Source organism: Canis lupus, chromosome 11 (assembly GCF_048164855.1).
Source record: "Canis lupus baileyi chromosome 11, mCanLup2.hap1, whole genome shotgun sequence".
Taxonomy (NCBI): domain Eukaryota; kingdom Metazoa; phylum Chordata; class Mammalia; order Carnivora; family Canidae; genus Canis; species Canis lupus.
The window spans coordinates 41,356,785-41,379,986 of record NC_132848.1 but is presented as its reverse complement, the minus strand read 5'-3'; the positions used below and the strand labels follow the sequence as shown (position 1 = coordinate 41,379,986).

General features: G+C 41.5%; 1 long non-coding RNA gene across 1 annotated transcript; it reads left to right on the top strand.

Annotated features, from left to right (window-relative positions):
* Window positions 1-1,117: 1,117 nt before the first annotated feature.
* LOC140643054 (uncharacterized) lies at window positions 1,118-4,768 on the top strand. Its single transcript, XR_012039463.1, has 2 exons — window positions 1,118-1,782; window positions 4,287-4,768. It is a non-coding gene; the product is annotated as an uncharacterized lncRNA (long non-coding RNA).
* The last annotated feature ends 18,434 nt before the right edge of the window (window positions 4,769-23,202 follow it).

Here is a 23,202-nt window from a genome sequence, read left to right as displayed (position 1 = left end):
TTACTCCTCCACCAGCCGCATAATGTGACTGATTTACAAGAGTTTAACTCAAGTGTTAATCTGACAGTGACGAAGAGCTCCTCACTGGTACCGTCACTGACACTATCATATTAGTTGCCTCCTCTATTAAAGCAGTGTGGTCGATAATTGGAATGCTTTTATGTCTAGTGGTTCTGACAAGCCTCTCTTCAAGTCACATATGGGCGGTCTAGCTCTCCGCTCAGACCAACGGTGGCAAATAATTTAAGCCGAGAAAGTATTGTTCTCCTCGTATTGTGGAGCAAGGGCAGTTCAAGGAAAGTGAGCCTGTGTGCATGGCTACCTGCTGGTGTGTAGTAAAATAAGATGGACATGATACCGGGTTGGGAGTACAATTAAATCTATTTTGCACCAATGTGTTGCTGGACAGATGAGTTTCCACATGGCAGAGCTTTATGATCTTTAAGGTAGACTGAACTAATAGATTGGTGTGGAACGCACTGAAGTTACCAAGGATGAGAAAGCAGGCAGTAGTACATTTGAACTACAGGTTTCTCATATGCTCCACGTCATGCTGAGTTTTTATAGCTCCTGGCTTTCAAAAAGCCTGTTTCAAAGAGGTTTGCGCTAGACTGGGCATGCAGTTTTGCTCTGCAGATATTGTCGCTACCGATTTAGTGGAATGCAATTAGGAAGCCTAAATTAAGTGGTAATGGAGAACCAGCTCTTGAAACTGGGGTTTCCACGGCAACCACTGCTTACAATACAGCCTTCAGTTAGTTTTCCCACTTTATCTGCAAAATGCACAATTGAGCTTTAAAACAGCTCGGCGCTGAAAAACGCACTGTAAACAACTGTTTGCAACGAGAGTTTTACACTGTCTTTAAATACAACAAACTATCACATAAAATTCACTTGTCCTCACTAATAAAGCAAAATCTGAGTTGCCAATCAGTGAGTGATCTTAAAATTTATTATCCCTTTCCCATTTGGGGGTTTTATTTTTAAGGGAGGATGTCACGAGTCATTAGGTCTCTTAACTTTGGTCATTCTTGCTCCATTTTCAGCTCCCCTGACGATCTGTACATCCTTCCAGTCCCTCGCTGAAATGCATTTTTCATTTCAGCAAACACACAGTTGCCTTGAATAAACACACAGTGCGCTCCTTTTCAGGGTTCTTTTCATATTTTGATAACACTTTGCAGATTATTCTTTTATTTCCTCTTTGTAGCATGTCATGGACTTGCAAGACTTTCATATTTACTTATTTGTATTTATCCTCTCTCCAGATTACTACGCCTTTGAGCCTTTGAAACCTTGCGTTCCCTTTCTCTATACATCCAACGGTAAACCAACTGGGAACTTTTGTGCCAACACACGTAGACAAGACAAGACAAGAGTTCAAAGACGCTGTCGAAATAGGTGTATTTTTAAACATACAGTTGTTTAAAAGAACCGTGGAGAGTTTGTACTTTTGCAAAATGCATTTTCTTTCATGGTAGGGAATCCATATTTGATTATTTCAAAATTCTCACTTTTGTTTAGGTGCATCAGGAATGCGCACACACACACACACACACACGGATCAGCAATATGTGTGTATGCATTTTTTTTTTTTTTTTTTTTTAGTGGCAAAAAATCAAATTGGGCTCCGCAAAGAGGAGAAGAGGATGGAATCAAATTTGGGGTCTTGTAGCTATCACACTCTGTTTAATTGCCAGTCTTAACGGGATGAGCACTGGAACATGTCCGGGCAGATTCAGGCAGCTGGTGAAAACTCATGAATCCTCCGCAGCACAGAAGGTAACATTTCCCTACAGTTTGTGCTCTCTCAAGGTTGTCGTATTATACGTGTGCTATTTTCACTGCGAGAACACACAGAGAGAGGGGCAGAAAGCATGTGTGTGTGTCATTACAGTAACTCCCACTTACATGGCTTTGGGCAACACAACTAGATTCCAAGGTCAGTGGTCATGTCTGCTTCTCCACTGGATGTGTTCGCTGTAGACTTGGTGGCCCAGGTGGGGATGGCGCCCTCCCTTACTCAGCCTGTACCTTCAGCCGTGTGGCCTGGCTCCCTGCATTCCGACTTACTGCAAAGTCTTCAGTTTTGACCCACAGTCAGCAGGTTGAGGTGGTGCTGGTACTTTATAGAAAACCCTTTTTTCTCAAAGCCACTCGGTGATACCATCAACGTGGCTTCCGCAATTTTCCCAATTCTGAGAATATAAATATTGGGGGGAAAAAAACAAAGAATCACATAAAAAATGTTGGCTGATATTTTAATAAGGCTGGTCGTATTTTGAAAAGCATCTTTGTGGCATATCTTGACATTGCTGTAAACTCAACTGAAGCTTGGTTATAAGCTCTTTGTTACCAAAATATGTCTGTCCATGTAAAATCTTTAAGAATGTAAACTTTGGAGCAATTCTATCTATCCTTTCATTCAGTAATTGATAAACTCGAGACATATTATCCAATCGCATCCCAGCTACTGAGGAAACGTGCAGTGTATTTTCCCCATGCCTCAAAATAAAATATTAATTCAGGGGGTTCTAAACTTAAATCTTCTATGGGAAGAAGCCTGGAGTAGTAATGTGCTCACAATTTTTTGGTCAGCGTCTCTTTTCAACGTGGCTGGCATTTCCTCCACTGTACAGGGCACACTGAAATGAACCTACTCTGGAAAGAAGGTGCACATGGATGTGTACCTCTGTTTAAGCCCATTTGACAAATCTTTGGGGCAAAGAGAAAGTTCTAGTGTGAGGAAGTATCTTAGCATATTCTATAACTACATTTTGTGAAAGCTACAGTTTTAGGGTAAACACAAGTTCTATGATTTTCCCTCTCCGGACTGCAGATTCTAACACGGTCCCCTGATGGTTTGGAGGCTGTGTCACAGTGAAGGTCATGAAGTGTCAAAAATGGGGCCCCTTGGTACTCTGTGGTGGAGCTGTCCCCCCAACTGTACAAAGAACCCCACGCATCAGGGGATCAGCAAATCAGCCACCACCAGGGACAGACTCTCTGCCAAGTGCCTACCTCTGTGCACACGCCCCCCTTCCCTGCACAGAAAGGTGTCCACACCACCCAACTCCCACCCGCTCTTGGCCTCGGTAAGCCATTCTCCAAAAAGAAATGCATCACCGCCGAGTTCTTACAAACTTACAATTACCCTTAACTCCTTTAATTTCCTTCTTCTTCTACTTAAACTTTAATTTCAGGTATCTTCTACATAACACAGAAGTCACGTTCCAGGTAGAATTAAAAGAAAATTAACTGGGGGTATAGGATGGAAGATTTTTTTGCCTTATATTCCATCTTAATAACTCAGAGTCAACCTGAATAATAGGAATATTATTAATCCATCTTCACTTTCTACTTTAAGTCACAACTTACATTTTGGTTCTAATTGGTGTTATTTTAATTGCGGTAATGAATATTCCACGTTTCATTATGAGGGCAGCATGTACAAAATGGTGCTGGGAAAGTTCTTTTGGATCTCTGCGGTTCATTTCAGTTTTGAGTATTAACTGCATGTTTCATCTTTTAATGAATATATAAGTGTTGAATTCCTTTCTCAGAGAGAAACTATGGTTAGATTATTGTGTCAAATTATTATATTTCACTCCATCTCCAGTGGGGGGAAGGGAGAAGCCTGAGGTGGATATGTGTGTGTTTTTTTTTCTCGAGCAATGTTAGTTTCAGACATGTGAGGAGCCCAAAGGTTAAAGTGGATTAAAATGCTGCCTGCCATGAACTTTAGAAATTGAAATAAATATGGTCGGTAAAAGATGATCTTTGTTTTGATTACACGGAAATGCCTTTGTGATCCTTTTCTTTCAGGCGAAATAAACATCTTTGGAATAAGCGCAGTAAATATGTTTCTAAGCACGGTGTATTGTGATTGTAATTAGCTCGTCCCCCTTTATGAAGTGGCAGGCATCAGTTTGTATCTAATTACCTCTGAGCAGTTTGCTGCTTTCCTATTTTGGTGAAAAGTCTCACAATACATCTTTACAGCCATAAAGACACTCATTTGCTTATACTGAGGGCTTTATAGGCACCTTACTCTCTTTTTTATTTGAGGGGAAAAATTAAAGGTGAGCACCTTTACGGATCTCCCTTTAAGCCCAGCAAATCTGTGCACACTGAAGAATCAATGGCCGATAGGCTGGCTGATATTCCGTAATAAATTCTTGCGTTTATAGACTTTTCCTTGACTAGGTAGCTATAATGCCACAGAAATTGATTATTTGTGATGTTCTTATCACTGCTTAAAATATCTAATTACTTTTCCGGCACAGATTTGGATTTGGCTTGCTGGATGCCTGGTGACTAATGAAGGAAGCCCCTTCGCTGGACAGACTGTCCCGGGGCACAAGGTGGTGTCGATAGCAAATCTGATCGGAATGAATTATGTCAGAGTTGACTTCTATGGAATTTAAGATCTCAGAAATGAAGATGCAGCTGAGTTTTCTGTGCTTTCAAAGTCTCTTTTAATAAGTCTTCACAGCCTATAGAAAGTGCATATTGCTTTACTTAAAACATCAGGACATTTATAAATCTATCTTCTATAGATATATCCTATAAATTTTCTTCTGATTAACCGATGGGGACATGTGACTTGGAATTCTACAGATAATCTTCAATGCATATATATAGGTTAATACAACTAAAAACTAAATTAAAATAAAAAACAAAATAGATGCAAAAGACTAATCTTCCAGGAAAAAAAAAAAACCCACAATTAATAGAGCAATGATCTCCTAGTAGCTATACTTAATTCTATGCATGCAGTTATCAAATTTAACCGTTCTGGATATACTTGGTCTCCTGATTAAATAAAGATATATCAATTCAATACCAAGTATTGTTTCAAAATAGTTTGGTGCCTGTACACAATCTTCTTAGAACAGCATACACTAAATATGTATTGGACACATCTAAATTCTAAACCGATGGCCAAACAATAGGTACTTTGACTTTCAGTCATAACTTTGACTTATAATGCCCTAACAATTTTGGGTTAGTCAAAAAAACTGCACTTCTGTCCTAATTGGAAATAGCCCCTTTGATCTCTCAGCTTGTGCACATCCGCCTTTGGTAAACTCAGGTGGAAATTTTGTTCTTGCTAAAAACTACATAGACCAATTCCTTAGGTGAGCTTTCCTAAAATGCTGCACTGTGTCTCAGGCTCGGCCAGTTTTGCTCTAAAGAAAAGGTCAAATCTGCCGGCATCTGCATCCGTAAGTCTCTTTTGCATTTAATTTAAAGGTATTGAATAAAGGAGCTTAATAATGATCACATGACATATTATGCTATCTCGTAATTATCTGCTAAGGTAACTGTCTCCAGACCACATCGCAAGCCCTTCAAGAACAGGAATTCTGTCTTATTTATCTTAATATCAGTAAAGTTGAAATAAGAATCTCATGTGATGATGCTGAGTCTGACTTTGAGGGATGTGTGCGTGGGTGCACAAGCGTGTGCTGGCTCACTACTAGTCTGGTCCGTACCAGGAACAGAACAGGAGAGTGTTCATTACACTAGACATTGCATCAACAAGATGAAACTACAATAAATTGAGAATGAATAATTTTAAGAGCTAAATATAATTTTCGAACAGCCCCATGAAAATGAACATCATTTGTTAAAAATACGCTTCACCTCTGGAAGAAAATAGTTCAAGGCTTCACTCCAGCACCTTCCAACCCTGTGATCCAGGGAAAGCTACTCATCCTTTCAAATCTTCTGTTTTCTCCTCCTAAGTGAGGAAAACAAAATTCTCCTCGGATTTGAATGTAAAGACTCAATGAGATTCATCATGGACAGTTCTTAGGAGATTATAAACTCATATATGACTTAATTTTTTTTCTCCTCTCCTGATTTCTGATGATTGCAATCCCTGATTTATATGCTGAGAAATCAGGAGCACTGGACTTCATTAAAGGTTTCATTTGAATTGGCAATAAATTTTCAGTCTTTTGTATTTTTCAATTGTTAGTTTTAATTACTCTTCCAGGATTATTTTTTGTCTGCCTGGCTTTCATTCCCCATCATCTGTTATTTCATCTCTATAGTAAAATATCCTAAATCTTAGCATCTGGTAACAACCCAGAAACCTGGGTATTTTTTATGACACAAAATACAACATATTTTTGTTCATCACACATCTTCATATCATTTAGGAGTATGTAATTTTGATTTTTACCTCATATCATTTTAAATTTTTAATTTTTTTCCAGAATCTTTCTTTATGGTGTCAGTTCCAACATCTGATAAGTTGCTTATAAAAAGTATGAGGCACCAAATTTTTGTTTGGTTTTCAGAAATCTTTGAGGAGCACAGGAATCTTTGTCTTCCTAGAACAGTGCCTGCCTGACACATAATTGGCACTCAGTAAACTTTACGTGTGGAACAAAAGCTGGATGAATGTAAGGGCATTTAAAAAATTAAATAAAATCATCTGTTAATTTATTATGAAATTCATATTTTCAGCATGTAACCATGAGCAAAGCTTAAATCTCAAGTGACCAAATTTCACAGAAAAGTTAAAAAGGAGCCCAGTGTCAATTCATTTGGATATATAAAAAGCCCTTATGTAATTATAACTGTATACTGGTGTAGACCACAAAATTAATGGAAATTATGATGCATTATCTATCTACACATTGCCTAAGAAGAACAGCAAAGAGCTACATGAGCTCAGTGCTTTAGAAATATTACTCATTTAATCCATGGTATAGCCCTGATTTCACGGTCCCATTGCACCGGTAAGAAAACAGAGACAGAGAGATCCAGTAACCTGTCCAAGGAAGAAGTGGGACCAGGCTTTGAAACCTGCAGTCAGGCTCCATATGTATGCAATACAGTATGGTACCTCGCAGCCAGATAGTTGTAACAGCAATAAGTTTTTGAGCTTATTTTCCTGTCTTCACTGCACGAGACTACATATGTATAGGCCACACCTGTATGTGTTTTGTGGGCTTATTCATCCAATCTTAAGAGTAAAAGTTGAGGGATCCCTGGGTGGCGCAGCGGTTTGGCGCCTGCCTTTGGCCCAGGGCGCGATCCTGGAGACCCGGGATCGAATCCCACGTCGGGCTCCTGGTGCATGGAGCCTGCTTCTCCCTCTGCCTGTGTCTCTGCCGCTCTCTCTCTCTCTCTCTGTGACTATCATAAATAAATAAAAATTTATAAAAAAAAAAAAAGAGTAAAAGTTGAGAATACTAACCCATTCACAGGCCTCATTTGCCTCCCTTAAGCTCTTCATCCCTCCATCTTTGTTATTTTGGTTATTCTGCCCACGTAAGACCCTCTCAGCATCGTCTTCTCTTCTAATGCTGCCATCAGCAGTGCCAGATACCTGCCCCAAAGTACTGTCTCCTTTGCAATGTACCCCAAAATACACAACTACACTATGTAACGTAGCAGGTGGAGCACTGCTATTCTTTCTCCTATGTCTCTAAAATAACTTAATATTTGTCACTGAGATTTTTTCCATAGACTTCATTAACCCATTTCTTCACTTCTATTGGGAAAGGGGATGTTTCAAAATTAACAAAATTACACATTAGGTTGTCTTGCTCTTGAAAACCTTGTCAAAAAACTGAGGTTATATTTAATGAGCCCTGTAAACTACATTGATGTGTTTCAGGAAATGAAATACCATCCTTATTTTCATAACTTTAATTAAAATAAAACTATATATAGTGTATCATGATGCTTATCTTCTGACTCTACCAGATGAAAGTGACAAAGCAGATTACCAGAACAACCCTTCAGTGCCACCTCAAGTTTTTTTGGCTCCTCCATCCATCCACCCTTTCCTTTCAAAGAATTTTGTCCTTTGCATAATTAGTCCACATTCTTCCAATATAGAAATTATTTACTTAAGATTTAAACTATGTCTAAAAACATTCTGTTTGAAACTTAGGCTTTTCAACAAGGCAGTACTATCATTGGAAACCAGGAGTTGTCCTTTCTTCCCACTGGCAACTGGGAGGAACAATTGTCCAGGAGTTTGTGCAGAAAGAATCCTGATTGTTTTGCAGCTAGAAGAAAACAGAAAAGTGTGATTTGGGCAATGTTTACCCCCATCTGAACCAGGAAAATGTATTTTCCCTGTTCTCCCCCAACTGAAGGGCAAAACTGAGCCTCATGCTTTCATTCTACCTTTACTGAACATCTGCGTACCAGAAACTGCTGGGCAGAGTCTGCATGGGAAGGAAGATGTGTGCACATATAAACAAGGTTTAAAATAAGAAGGATTACTCTAAGAGCAAATGCAGAAGGCTATTGGAGCCTGAGTGAGAGAGCTGTTCACACTGCCCATGAACCTTCTGGAAAGGTTTCTTGCAAGAAGTCTACATGACACTTTCCTGTTGACAGAAAGGTAGGAAGACATGACAGCAATAAAAAAAATTTTTTAAAGTATGTGAAAGGTATGGAGGAATAAATATCCTGGAGTATTCAGTGAAGAGGAAGAAGTTTGATACAGCTGGAAGCTTGAAAACGTGGGGAGGAAGAAGCAAATAAGATGCTTTAAAGACATCTACAGGTAAAGCCATTTATTTGTTCAAGCAACAAATACTTATTGAGCACATCCTAGAGCCAGGCACATGATAGAGATCTAGCAGTGAACAAGCAGACTTCACTCTGGCCCTCAAGGGAACCTGAAGTCTAGTGCGCGAATCAGGCTTTGAAGGAACCACTGACCAGAGAGCTGAATTGTGAACAGCATTGCCATGCCCTGTTACTTTAAGGTATCATAGTACAGGAAAAGTCAAACCTCAAATTTTCCAAACCAAAAAAGTTGGCACAACCCAGCTTGGCAAATTTTTACTGTGTTATGTCTTCTCATGTGTAGAATTTTTTTGCCATTTGACAATAGCAACATCAAAAACAGTAAAATACCAAAAATCCATGTAATAAGAATTGCTTGTCACCTAAATGGAGAAAGATGCAAAAGTTTATTGCATGGCTTCAAAAGAAATATCATCACCATCATCATCATCTCCAACATCACCATCATCACTGTTATCATCATCATCATCATCATCATCATCATCATCAAGAATCCTGGTTAGTACTAGTATTTTCAGTGTGAACCTTGTTTCAGGTGCTCCGCTGAGAGTTTTGCTTTTCCTCTCATTAATCCTCAAGAGAAATGTTTTAGTAGTTGCAGTATTCCTCTCTCTGTTACAGAAGAAGAAACTGAGAATCAGAGATGAAAGAAAAATACCCATATTTTTGGAGATTACTAGACACTGACTCTGAGTGAATGTCAATTCCTGGGGAACAAGAACACCACTGTGGTCCACCAGTCAAGTGACAAGTTAGAAAGATAAGTTTTGAGATCTGTGAACCCATCCTGTGGTTGGTACCTCCTTCCTAAGCTAGATAAGATGTGGTTGGAAATTGAGCCATAGCATGAGGAAGGCCAAGTGGAAATCTTTGGGACTGTATTCCCATACCATTATCCTCACACAAAATAGTAAACCAAAAGCAATACCACATATCACAGGTGGAATCATGGAGTTAAGATTCACCACCGAAGACCTGAAAAGATTCAGGACAATTCATTCACATCCCAAGCCTACTGAACTCAACCATTTAGTGTATGTAAAAGTAAAGTGGGTCTTGCAAAATGTTGGATTTTCAAAAACTTTGTTAGATTGTGATATTAAAGACTCTGCTGTTCCTAAAGTAATCTCATTATTGAAACAAATCAACAGATCCTGGTACCCAGTACTGATAGTTCACTTATCAGTCTGATGAACTTCTTTTATGTCCCACTAACCAAAATTCACTACAAATAATTTGCCTTCACCTGGAAAAAGTACACAGCATCCTCTTATCTGACTCTGTCACAATTGATTCCACAGAGACATTAACCATCTCGCATTGATTAAGGCAGAAGTTGATAACAGGTACCCTAGATTTCTTGGTGAGACACAGGAACACCAGGATAGGAGATAAAAATTCAAAGACTTGGCCCTACATCAGAAGTTCAGCAGTTCCAGTTGTCTGGAACATACTAGGAAATCCTCTTCAAAGTGCAAGTAATATACTACATCATAAACCACTACAACTGAGAAAGTGACTTCTTTGAACTTTGGAGGTAATATATACTACATTCGCTGGTGTTGCTTCCATCCATTTATCAAAAAACCAAAGGGGAACCACACTTTAGGGAGGCCCAGGACTAGAGAAGGCTTTCCAGAGGGCCCTGGTAACTGCAAACATTCAGACCTTGAGATGCAGAAGATCCAGTTGTGTTCAAAGCATCTGTGGCAGGGTCGGATACTGTACCGACCCAAATTAAGACAATAATAATCCAAACTCATAAGACTCTGAAGCAAAGTTATGTTCCCAACAATATAATTATTCCCCTTCTGAGAAACAGACCTTGGGTTACTGCTGGATCCTGGTAGACTGAATCCTTGACTATGGGACAATGAGTAACCATGTGTCCTTAGCTGACCATCAGAACTGGGTGTTATCTGAGTCACCAAGCCATGAAGTTGGATGTACCCAGCACTCAAGCATGTCAAGTTCAAGTCCCATGGGGAGTTCTTTATGGAAAGTTGCTTTAAAAATAAAAAAAATGGAGCCTGATTTATGGACTGTCTTACATGATAATACTGGTAACAGTCATGAGTAGACTTTAAACACATCACATCAGCACTCCCTGAAAGTCAATGGAAAAAAGAAACCCCCCTTTTTCAGCAGAACCTCAAGTGGTGCATCTGGTTGGTTTGTTTCTGTCTTATTTTGTCTTGTTTTTTCCTTTGTATAAAAAGAGAAGCAGAGGTACAGATCTGCACTAATCACAGGACATAGGTAATGGTTTAGCTGTATGGCAAAAAGTTCAGAAAAACCAAAAGCAAAGGATTAGTAACAAGATGGTTTGGAGGACAGGTATATGAATGAATATGCTAGAATGGTCTCAAGGTGGGATGTGAATGCTCACCAAAAGGTCTTTTTGTGGAATAAGTTCTCAACAATCAGAGGAACAAGACAGGATTCTCTGGACATCTGTCAGCCTCATTCTCCAATTACCCAAATGCTTTCTTAATGGACTCATGAATTAAGTATCTAGGGTAGCAAAAATGGGTGCCATCATGGATTTCTGGTCTAGCTGGTAAGTCTCATAAGTCAAAGTGCAGCCAGCCACCAGGTAGCAGATTAGTTATAACTGAACCCCTTTCCAAATGGCAGGTGCCTCGGTGGCCTCTCTGGCATGGAAACATCTGGAAATGAAGGTTTTCTTTGCTTCTCACCTTCCTTCTACCAACTACTCCCAGGAATTATTGAAGGCAATATTGACATAGTATCCAATTCATCGCTTCTGACTAAGGAACTGATTTTATAGCAAAGAAAGTGAGAAGATAGGATGGCACTCAAAGGATTCACCAAGTTTACCATGTCTTATATTCCCAGAAGCAGCTGGCCTTAAAGAACACCAGAATAGCCCACCAAAGCCTGGGTTGTGGCATCAACTGAGAAACAATGACCTTGTTTGTATACAGTTACAGTACATGCTCTGAACCAGCAACCAACACGCAGTGCTGTTTCTTTCTTGCTGGGAAATGTCAGTCCAGCATGCAAGGGAAGGGAGTAAGGCTCACGTTTTTCACTTTTCCACTTAATAATGCACCTTCAACAGGATAGGGAATATAGTCAAGGACCTATAATAGTGTTGCATGGTGACAGATGGTAGCAACACTTGTGGTGAGCATGGCATGACACATAGAGTTGTTGTCAGATGTACACCTGGGACAGATGTAACATCCTAGGTCAACTATACTCAAATTAAAAACAAAACAAAACAAAATCACACCCTCATAATTATCTGTTTCCTGGGCCTGCATCTGTGGGCTGCCTCTCCACAACTCCAAGGACACCTGTTGACCATTGTCGGTTAACATGATGAGACATCCTTTCGACAGCATAGATGTTAGTGGAGGCAGTTAGGACTTATGTCCAGCAGCCTCCTAATTCAGCAACTTCCCACCACAGCATGGGCTGCTTTCTTAATCACGGCACAGGTAACAAGATTCCAAGGCTTAGTTGTCTCCCTATAGGCTCAATCTAGGAATGGATCCTCCAGGCCTCCAATGATTCTAAGCACCAAATAACTGGTAATAAATTCCTTTTTGTTTAAACTAGCTAGGTAGGTTTTGGTTGTTTGGTCAGAAACTGGTCAAGCAGTAGAAGTGCATTTTGGTAACATGTCAAGTACCCCTTGAATATCTGTGCTCTGCGTCACAGAACTCTCTCCTAAGGGAATGATCTGAAGAAAATAAATGGACAAGAGAGCAAAAATATCTTTTCCAACTGGGAAATGTTGACATTAACCCCAATCTCTAATAAATTATATGATTGATAAATGAACATGAGCAATCTACATAATCAAAATCATCCCAGAATTTGGAAATAATGGTTTATTCCAAGAACCTATTATTTTCTCTACTAAGGAACCCAATGTAGAACTTGCACTGACATTTTTTTACTGCCTTTATAAAAATCTATAGGTAGCTAACTGTTAAGGCATGTGTGATCTTTGATAAAATATTCTTTTATCTTTTCAAATTAAAGTTGTATAGAAGTTTCAATATCTTGCCTTAAATTGGTGAACTATTCTTTCTAGGATTCAAGTATTGTGGTATTTTAAAAAATAGATCCAATTTTGATACTTAGACTTCAGGTCAAAATGGACTAAAAGCCCCACTACCATAATCCATGGATTTACTTACATACTGTTTGATTAGCAGTGCAAATATGAATGAATACAGTAGTCTCATCTATAAGAACCAAATACTTTAATTATATTAAGTATACAGTTACTGTATATACAGTATATACAATTAGCAAAGATGTATACTATTTTAATTAATACCTTGAATATATTCAGTGGATTGAATGTGACTTCATAACTGTACTATGATTGTATTAAAATATTTCTGGAATAAAAAAAAAATCATCCCAGAAATTTCAGGATGATAGTCTACCTTTCAATAGAGAAGAAAAATCTCCTAGAATTTAGAGTGAATATATGTGTCTCAAAGAAAACACAATCCCAGGATACATGTAGCTTAGTATTCAACTTCCCATAGATGCTTATTGGTTGGTTTGTTTGTTTGTTTGTTTATGTAGTTGGGGAAAAGGGGAAGGAATAAGGAATAGTAGAAAAGACTCTAAAGTGCTTTGTATATTTTGGTAGATTTCCCATTAAGGAGTAATATATGCATTTTTTATCATTTAAATGATCAGAATAAAGTCCTAGTGCACATTTTGGTCATCATTTACCTCATAGCTGTTTATTGAATGCTAAGAAGACCAAGATGAAAAAGACACAAGCCTGCCCTTCAGAAGTTTCGAATGAGTAGGAGGGACTGGACTTGATGATTAATTTCAAAAGTTGGTCCTTGTTACACTGGTGCTCCCTCTTGACTGTCACCCTTTCTTGCTCCTTCCACACATCATGAGGGAGCAGCTAGTGACATCAGAAGTTGGTCACAGTTCAACTCTAATGTATGACAAGTGTCTTCGATCACTTCCTTCTGCTATTTTAGGCAGGTTGTCACATAAGAACTTTAAAATATTTTCCAGATCTTTATTCTTTCTTTTTAGAATTATGGATTTTATTTCTAACACACTAGCTGCCACCTTATCTAACGTCAAACGCTGGCTTCCTTGGCACAGAGCAAATGCTGGTGCAGTCGGCAGCACATCATTGCCAGGTTGTCGTGCCTTGGCCTGAGTAAGTTCCCTTCAAGTGATTGACACCTCCCCTGTTGTATTCCATGGCACACATTCTCGACTTCCTGCCATGCCTGGAGCTGAGCCAAGAGACGCTGAAATCCGCGGATGTGTTTGATGGATAGAGGACCACTATAAATAAGCCTTCCTTTGCCCGATTGCCATGTTCAGGTATTAAAAACTTCCTGAGCCTGATGTCTCTAGTCATTGCTTCACAAATTTTTATGAGATGGAGAAAAGAGCAATGTCATCGACTGTGCTTTTGGGTTTTTAAAAATCAACACTCAACTGCTGGGATGTATCAGGAAATTCACTAGTGCAACTCTCCACATACTGCCCATAGGAATTTGGGTGCTGCGTGAAATAAAAGTATTTCCTTTACAGTCAGAGCTCCCTTTTTAAAAACCAACCAGTATTTATTTTTCACATAGCCTAAGTCCTACCACATCCAAGACAAGATCCTGATACTCAAAAGCACTCTAGCAGCATGGAGAGGAGGAAGAGATAAATTCAATCAGTGTATATAATCATTACATTCTAGGCTAGCAGAGCTTAAGGTAGGCATGAACAAAGATAGAGATGAAGAGATAGGGAAAGAGATTGAGAAATCAATAGAGATTGGAGGGAAGGGAAAGATAGATAAGATGGAGATGGGCAAAGAGAAGATGAAAGATGTCCCAGGTAGAAGGGGGCAGCAACCCTAAGAGGAGCACACGCTGAGAGCGAACGACTTTGAAAAGTTTCTTCAAACCATTTGTCATCCGCATGCATTATACAAAAACCAGCCAGGGTGCTGTAATGATGCCTGTCCTTGGGTTCTATCTTACATTTATCCAAATTAATCCTCTGTATGACCCTAGCAAGTTAGCATGATTAAGAGACGAAGACACTGAAGCTCAGAGATCATAAGCAGGTTGGACAAGGTCAATAACCAAAAAGGCTACCATTATAACCAAAATCCAGATTGGTCTGGCTCCAAATCCTGTGCTCTTTCCCCCTCTCCCTACTGCCTCACCAACAGCAGCCTAACTTCCCATGCCATAAAATCCACATGCAGGAGGAATCCCTTTCAGCTGAGAGGTGAAATCAGATCCATCCTAATTCCTAGAATGGCCCAGTTCTGCCCACATGGTGGAACCCTGCTCACCATCCAGGTTGTCTGAAGGCAAAACTTGTAGGCAGCACATGTGCGGATGAGGGAGCTGATTGGTTTCTAGGCCTGTTCCCTGAGGGCACGCTGGGGAAGTTGGGGTCACAATAGCCCTACACCAGCCTTCAGAGACACCTCCTTTCTGCCCTGGAAGAATCACTCTTACCGGATTTCCCCAGGGCCCTTAAGGAAGGAAAGAAACTCATTAATTATCATCACTATGGTGAATACTGTTATAGCAGGTGCTGGACCCTCGGCCACCACTCTGAAAACTAATGGTGTCTGCTTAGAAATTCTGCAAATCCAGGGGAGCCTTGTCTCTCACCACACAGGCATCAGGAGGGAAAATATTATTGCACAGAAGAGATAATGGCATATTCAGTCATTCCATCGAAAGTGAGCTCAAGTCCCTGCCAAAAAAAAAAAAAATCTGCAAAAGGAGAAGACTAAGATAAATTGATGAGTTTTTTGCTTTTAGCTAGCATGGCTATATGACTTGTCCAAACATGGACATTTCTAACAGTGAAGAGGAGTGTCATTAATAAATATACTGCAATTACAGGTGGAAAATCATCTTCCTTCTACTTCTCAGATGCCCTGTGAAAACTAGATTTTAAAAAAAAACTGTATTACTTTTTCCTCTAATAACTGCTATTAAATGCATTATTTGTGACCTTGAAAAGAGGTAGGGTTTGGCTAAAGAAAAGCAGAGAGGATGATATATCAGCCAGATACACAATCAAGCTGAAGTAATAGTTGATGTATAATTACGTATGACATGTTGAAACAGTAGTAACCCTAACAAGTGCTAAGGATATTTGTACACACAAAATGATCAATAGTATCATACAAAGGAGTATAATTTTGCCCATAGTGCTTTACAAAAAAAAACCTGTTTTCTTAGAGAATAGTAATGGCTATACTTCTGAGTTGTCATTATTTGAAAACAATTCAGCAAGGGGTTTTAATTCTATCAGTTAGCTATTGCTCCATAACAAACTTCCCCAAAACACAAACATCATCTCACAGTTTCTAAGTGTCAGAAAGCCAGGGTTGATTTAGTGTGTGGTGTGGGGAGGGGGAAGGGGCAGGTTCTGGTCCAGGCGGTCCCATGAAGTGCAGTTGCTCCATCAGCTGGGGCTACAGTCATCTGAAGGCTTGACTGGGGATGAAGGACCTTCTTCCATGCCCACCTGTGGCTGTTGGTGGTAGACTGTATTTCTTTCTTGTCTGTTCTTAACACCCAGCCTTCTTTATCGGACTGTTCGCAATATGGCAGCTGATTTCCCCCAGATCCACAATCCAAGAAAAATAAACAACCAAAATTGAAAGCACAGTGTCGTTTAGAAACTAATTTCAGAACTGACTGATGTCACTTCTGCTGTATTCTGTTGTTCACATAGAACAACCTTGACACCAGTCTTCTGCAAGTGTGTGAGTATGGCTACATAGGGATCGTGGGAGGCAATCTTAGGAGCCTGACTAGCACACCAACTTTTCACTTCACTATTTTTTAATTACTATCTGATGTCACAATTATTTCATAAATATAAATGAAATTTTAATTCTAAAATTCTAAGGATACATAATATTGGTACATAGGCAATATTTTAACTTAAATTCATATGACCGTATGACAAACATACTACATTCTCCTTATATTTTTTTAAAGATTTATTTCTTTATTTATGATAGACACACAGAGAGAGAGAGAGAGAGAGAGAGAGGCAGGCAGAGACACAGGCAGAGGGAGAAGCAGGCTCCATGACAGGACCCCGACATGGGACTCGATCCTGGGACCCCAGGATCACGCCCTGGGCCAAAGGCAGGTGCCAAACCACCGAGCCACCCAAGGATTCCCTCTCCTTATATTTTTTAAGATTTTTTTTTCATGAGAGACACACAGAGAGGCAGAGACATATAGGCAGAGGGAGAATCAGGCTTCCTGCAGGGATCCCATTGCAGGACTCAATATCACGACCCCAGGATCATGACTGAGCCAAAGGCAGATGCTTGATCACTAAGCCACCCAGGCATCCCCTACATTCTCCTTATTTTTTCTTATTCTGCCAACAAGAATTCTATTTTTGTTTGCTTTATGCACTATGGCCTATGCACTATGGCCCCAATGAGGACAGGTATTTCGTGTCTCATTTGACTGCTGTATAACCAGTGTTGACAACAGTGGGTAACATCAAGTAGGAGAGAGAAACTTTCCTTGAATAAATGAATGACAGACACTTTACCTTGGATTGGTGATTGGCAGCAGACCAAAGCTTGGGAACAACGACCTTGGGCCTCAATTCTAAAATTATTCTTTCTGCCCAAAAGGACAGAATGGGCCCAGTCCAATGCACACACTATGCACCAAATCATGGAATCATAGGGCCCCTAGTTGGAGACAAGTGGCACAGGCAGAAAAACAAGACCTTGTAGATACAAGGTCTCAAGAGGCAGAAATTTGTCTATGACTTCAAAAGATCAACCTCCTGAGGAATAATATTCGGTCTTTAAATGGAACTTAGATCTATTATAGGTATAGACACTAAGAATAGCAGTCTTAAAGGGAAGAGTTTCTCATCATTAGCTGAATCCCCATGTCCTTTTAAGGGGTGGTGCCACTATGGCTAAGAGGTGGCTAAACCTTTACTCAGGGTCACAGAACTAGGTTCCAATCAAGGGCAATAGTTTCTCCTCCTGTTCTTCACTACTCTTCACTTTCTGGGATCACCTCTACCCATTCCCACCACCTCCAAGAAAGGAAGGCTCAGCCCAGGACATCTCTGGAGCTCCACAAAATATCTACCTTTCCCTCAGAGCGAAGCCTGAATTGAATGCCATGGAAGTTTCTACCACCAGGACGAACCTGGAAGCCCCAGACCACCCAATTCCCAGAGGCTTGAACGTCTGAGTTCAGTAGTGACTTGGAGGTTTGTTTCTGAAAGATCCCTCCTCCCAAACGGAGGCAACCTGGTACATATGAGTTATAATGCAATCTTAAAAATGAGCTTAACATGGAGAAAAACCATTCAGCTCTTCTTAATTTGGACACAGCTTGGTTTATGCAACAGGTGTGTTTCTTTAAATTAAAAAAAAAAAGGAATCAATTTTAAGACATACACACACCAGCAATTTAAATTCACTAGAGAGTTAGCTATTTAGAGGAACCCTGTTGTAAATCCTTTCACAAACTGAAGAACATTTAAGTAATTACCCTCTAATTTATGTGCTCTGTAAGGTCAACTATTTAAATGTCTGACTTTCTTAATTCGAGGCACACCCGCGTTTATAGAACCTCTTTAAAACTCATTATGGCTGACAAACGTATTTTTCTTTCCGTTAGCAATAACAACAAAAAAACAATATTTTGGTGAAATAGGTAGAAGATATTTATTATCCTGGCAACTCTTATAACATTCACTTATTGCAAAAGGATTTCTGTTGAATTGATCTAGGCTTAATGTGATCTAGAATCAAACTGTCTTGTATTTAAGACCATTTTGTGAGCACATACATCTTAAATCCCTGTCATTTATCTTTAAGCTTTAAATTCCTGTAATTTGTTTTCCACCTAGTCATAATGTATTTGGTGTTTAACCATGATGTCTTTTCATTTCTCTGGAAACTTAACCAAAAAAAAAAAAAAAAAAAAAGCTATATCAACTGGTATAAGTTCATAATAGGGATATGAGAAAGTATTTGAAATACTTGAAAAGGCTTGGAGTATTTGTAAACATCCTTAAAAACATTTCTTTAACCAATGAACTGCCTTTTATATGTCATGAAACCAAGATAAAAAGGCTCAATGAGAGTTGTGCTCCTTATTTGTGACAATGTAGACTTCTAAACTTGGTCTTCAGCTGGTGGAAGCGAGCCCCCACCGGGGAGGCCAGAACTTACACACCCCAAGGGAACAAAATCCTGGGTATCCCTGGGGGTCTGGGGAGCCCCTCACCCTTCAAAGTGAGCAGCTTGAAAACACAAAAGCAGGTAACGGAGGCAGACTGCTGAGGCCTGTGGGCAAGACCAGACGTACCCAGGAAATTTCAAATCTCCCTTGTGCCCTGGCCCAGGAGGAGAAGAGCCACCGGCCACCCCAGCAGGCAGGTCTTCACCTTCCAGGGCCCCGGGTCCCATGGAGTGTGGTGTGAATGGCTCCCCCTGGAGCAAAGTTTAGGAACAGCTTGTCCCTTAGGGGACCCGTGCCACCCCTCTGCCTCGCAGCTATCCATGCCCCCACCCACGTGTCCTGCACCCCCCCTTCGGATTCAGTGCCACGAGGAAGATTGTCCCCACCCGCGGTGCCCCTGGCCATACTCAGAATACAACGGTGGCAAACCCGGACAATGGAAGCTCTTAATGTCTACACTACCAGCAACGACTCGGAGCACACCAACGTCAGGACTGACTAGAGGATGTCGCCTTCCAGGGTGACCCCGGGGAGAGCAGAGGGACTGGAGCACGGGGCACCGTGGCTGGGTAACACGGGGCGACTCCTCCCTGGCGCCGTTCAAAGGCATGTACTTTAAACATCTGAATCGTGCAGGAAACTGGATTCAGACTGCCCAGAACTGTTGACGTCCGGGAACATCAGGGACCCTTCTAGGGTATATGGCAGCTTCCCGGGAGAGAGAGGAGCACGCTCGGGGCGTACACTGGTTCTTTTTTTCTCCATGTGATCATGATGTTGATGTTGATGATGGTACCGTCACCACCATCACCAGGCCATCATCGTCATCGTCATTGTCGTCACCTCCAGAGCCAACTTTTCTTTAGAGCTCGCCATACACCAGCAACATTCTGGGTACTTGACATAACTTCGTGGTGCCTTCACACCACCCTGTGAGCGCTACAACCTCAGATGCTCCCACCCCCACCCACTCCCAACCCAGCACAGCCGCAGGATCGCTCCCATGGGGGCTCCAAGTTCAGGTGCCACAGGGCATGGCTTCTGCTCCCTGCACCCCATAACCCCGGGTCCCGGGCTCCTCTGATGCCGCAGGTGGGCCCACAGAACCAGGCTCAGCACTCCCACACACGCACCCAGAAGTGCAAGGCTGCTGGCTCATCTGGCCCCAAAGGTGCGTGGATCTGAGGTGCATCTTCCAAGCCCCCAGGACCGAGCAGTCAGCCACCACCACGGCCTCCTCAGGGACCCGTCAGTACAGGCTCTCCCTGCCTCCAGACCTCTCTCCCCCAGCTCCCTATTTCTGTTCCCATAAACTGCTCACACCTGGGCCTTGTCTTTGGCCTCCACTTTAAGGCCATTGAGCTGGGATGCTTGGTACCAGGATGGTTCTAGTAAGCAGTTGCTCCAAATAAGGTATGGGAACAGGACCACTGGCCATCAGATGGCAAGAAGGATGCCATCGCTGGGGGGTGACTGAGGTGAGCTGATGACAGTCCCAGGGACCATTGCCTGAGACTGACTGGGAGGAGGGACGCAGGAGGTGGTGAAGCAGAGGTTAGCAGTAGTGTGGCACTTCAATGGGGCAGACCAATGGTGGCTGTAATTATTGCAGAGGGAGTTTTTTTCATTGCTTTGGAAATCTTAAAAAAAGAAAACATATGTCATTGTGCATTTGGCAAAACCGATAGAATGTACAACACAAAGAGTGAAGCCTGATGTAAACCATGGACTGTAATTATATAATTTTATTGGTATTGTTGAGAGTATGCATGTTGTGAGCCAATCAACACCGGCCCATCTCGTGGGAACGATGTGCCACACTAATGAAAATGTTGCTGACAGAGGGGGCAGATGTTGCTGTGGATAGAGGGGGTACAGGGGAACTCTCTATAGTCCCCGTTCCATTTATCCATAAACCTAAAATGGCCCTAAAAAAATGAAGTGTTAATTTTTTTAAAAAATGGGTATGAGAAAGTCCCAAATCAAATAATAAAACAACAGATTCTGAAGGTCAGCTCTTACCTCAAGATGGGCCTAAAAGCAAGTGACTTTTTATGGCAGCAGATTAGGAGGAAAAGCTGCAAGCAGACCTCTGAGAATCAGACTCACAGTCAAATTAAGGGTTGTGGGAACCCAGAGGAGATGCGAGTGCACAGCCAGGGCAGGTCTCCTGCGTCCAAGTCCGGGAAGGGGGCTCGGGGTTTGGCCTCTGGGCCTGAGAAACTTCTACACTGCCAGGAGCAATGTCCTTCTCCTTGCCAGAGGACGGCAGCCTTCGTCTTCCCCGTAGATCTGCAAAGATCTCATCCAAGGTGTCTTCCTCATACCACCACCATCTGGCTCAAACCCATCCCACACCAGGAGCGCACAGCACAGGCCCTGTGGTCACTTGTGCATGCTGCAAAGATATCATGAGGATATAAAGTCTTTACAACAGACAGACCTTAGTTATTTCCTGTGGAATAAAGGCCACTGTGGTAAGAAGAGCAGAGGACACCTCTGACACTACCCCCCCAACATACACACTCACGATCTAGGAGAACCAGAAACAATCCTGCTTCCAGAAGGAAGTGCAAAATCAGCACCACTGTCCAAGATGAAAGACGGCCAGGTGGTGGTTCCCACCATCTCCTCACTCAATCCACATTTCTGGGTCCTGCAAAAACCAGTTGGACTTGGCCTGTGCCCAGGGACTGCTGCAAATTCACCAACAACAGTTGCCATGCCACTGGTGGTGTCTTTCCTAGACAGATGGAGTCCCCAACATTGGAGCAACCTGCCACCCACGGTGGTGGCTGTCCCAACAAGTACATCCTCCGATTGGTCCTCCTCTGTCCCCGTAGATCACTCCCCCTGTCCTCCTTGCTATCCGGGATCCCATTCTCATATAAACACCTCAGACAGATCCTCTCGTTCACACTCGGCCTCTAAGAACATCCAGGCTAGGACCGTCTATCATTATTCCCATTTTGCAGGTGAAGGAACATTTGCAGCTTGACCAAGATCGCACAGTGAGTGAGCAGAGCTGAGCAGGGATGTGAGCCCAAGCAAGCGGACTCCAAAGCTATCCCCCTTCACTGCTACGATTAGTTAATCACAGGAGACAGGACAATTTGGAGGAACTGACTTAATTTCTGGAAACCCTTATTTCTGGAAACCCTTACCCATAGACCCGGAAATCCCGAATCAATTTTCTGAATAATCCGAGTCTAAAGTTGTCCATTCATCTAAAAATGTTCAGGTAATTAAGAAAAATTACTTCTTTTTGGCTTGAAGTATTCAAGCCATTGCCTCAATGCTCCTCTTTTCTCTGACTCTCAAGAAGCTGCCTTTTTCATCCCTGATCCTTTATCACCTTCTGTTTGACAATGATAAAGCTGTTAGAATGATGATAGAAGGCTAGGGTTTGCACCTAGCCTGGACAAAGCACCATTTGAAGAGGAGGAGAAAGTATTTGGAGCAAGTGGGCCTTCGTGGAGAGCGCTAGGCTCCTGCTATGGCTATTGGTTGGTCTAAACCAAGTTTTGGGATCCAAGAATAAACTAGCTATTTTTTTCTTCATTGAATTCCTTTTGAAAGTTTCTTATAAGGAAAATTCTTACAGAACAAAAAGAAAAAAAGCAAAGCATCATTCTCATCTCAGAGAATAAAGAAATACAGTGGCAAATGTGTATGCTGATTGGCAACTTCCTCCTTGGTTCTATGAAACCAGCGTGTCCTCCTCCTTATATTCCTGGTTTCTTTTGCTCCCTACACTTTCTCTGGCCATCCCCCAAGTGTTAGTCTGCCCTGAGAATCTAGCCAAGGTACCATTCTCTCTTGCTCAATATGAGGTCTCTAGTCATCCATGACTCCCAGACCTGGTCCCCACTCCCTTTCTCTCTCTCTCTCTCTCACACACACACACACACACACACACACACACACATTAATTTCCACCAAACCCAACTGCTTGCCATCCTCCAGAAACACCAAGCAGCTCATGTCTCCATGACTTTGTACCTGCAGTCCTCTATCAACTTATACTTCAAGGTCAAGTTTCTATATGACCCACAATTCAAAGTTTTTGCTTCCAGTGTTTTCTCCATAGCAATGCTTGGCAGGGCTTATCTTACATTGCTCATCATCTTGTGCTTTAGTTTGTGTGGTTTGGGCATGGTCTGTAGGACCATATGAGCTGCCTCCACTATTTAGCAAAAGGCGAAGGCATGACTATGTACATGTAAATAGGCATATGATAGTTTAGTGACTTACACGTGGCAATAGACTAAATAATGGCACCGAAGATGTGCACATCTTAATCCCTGGAACCTACGGATATATTCCCTCACAGGGAAAAGGAAACATTGCAGATGTGTCTAAGTTAAGGATCTTGAGATAGGGAGATTATCCT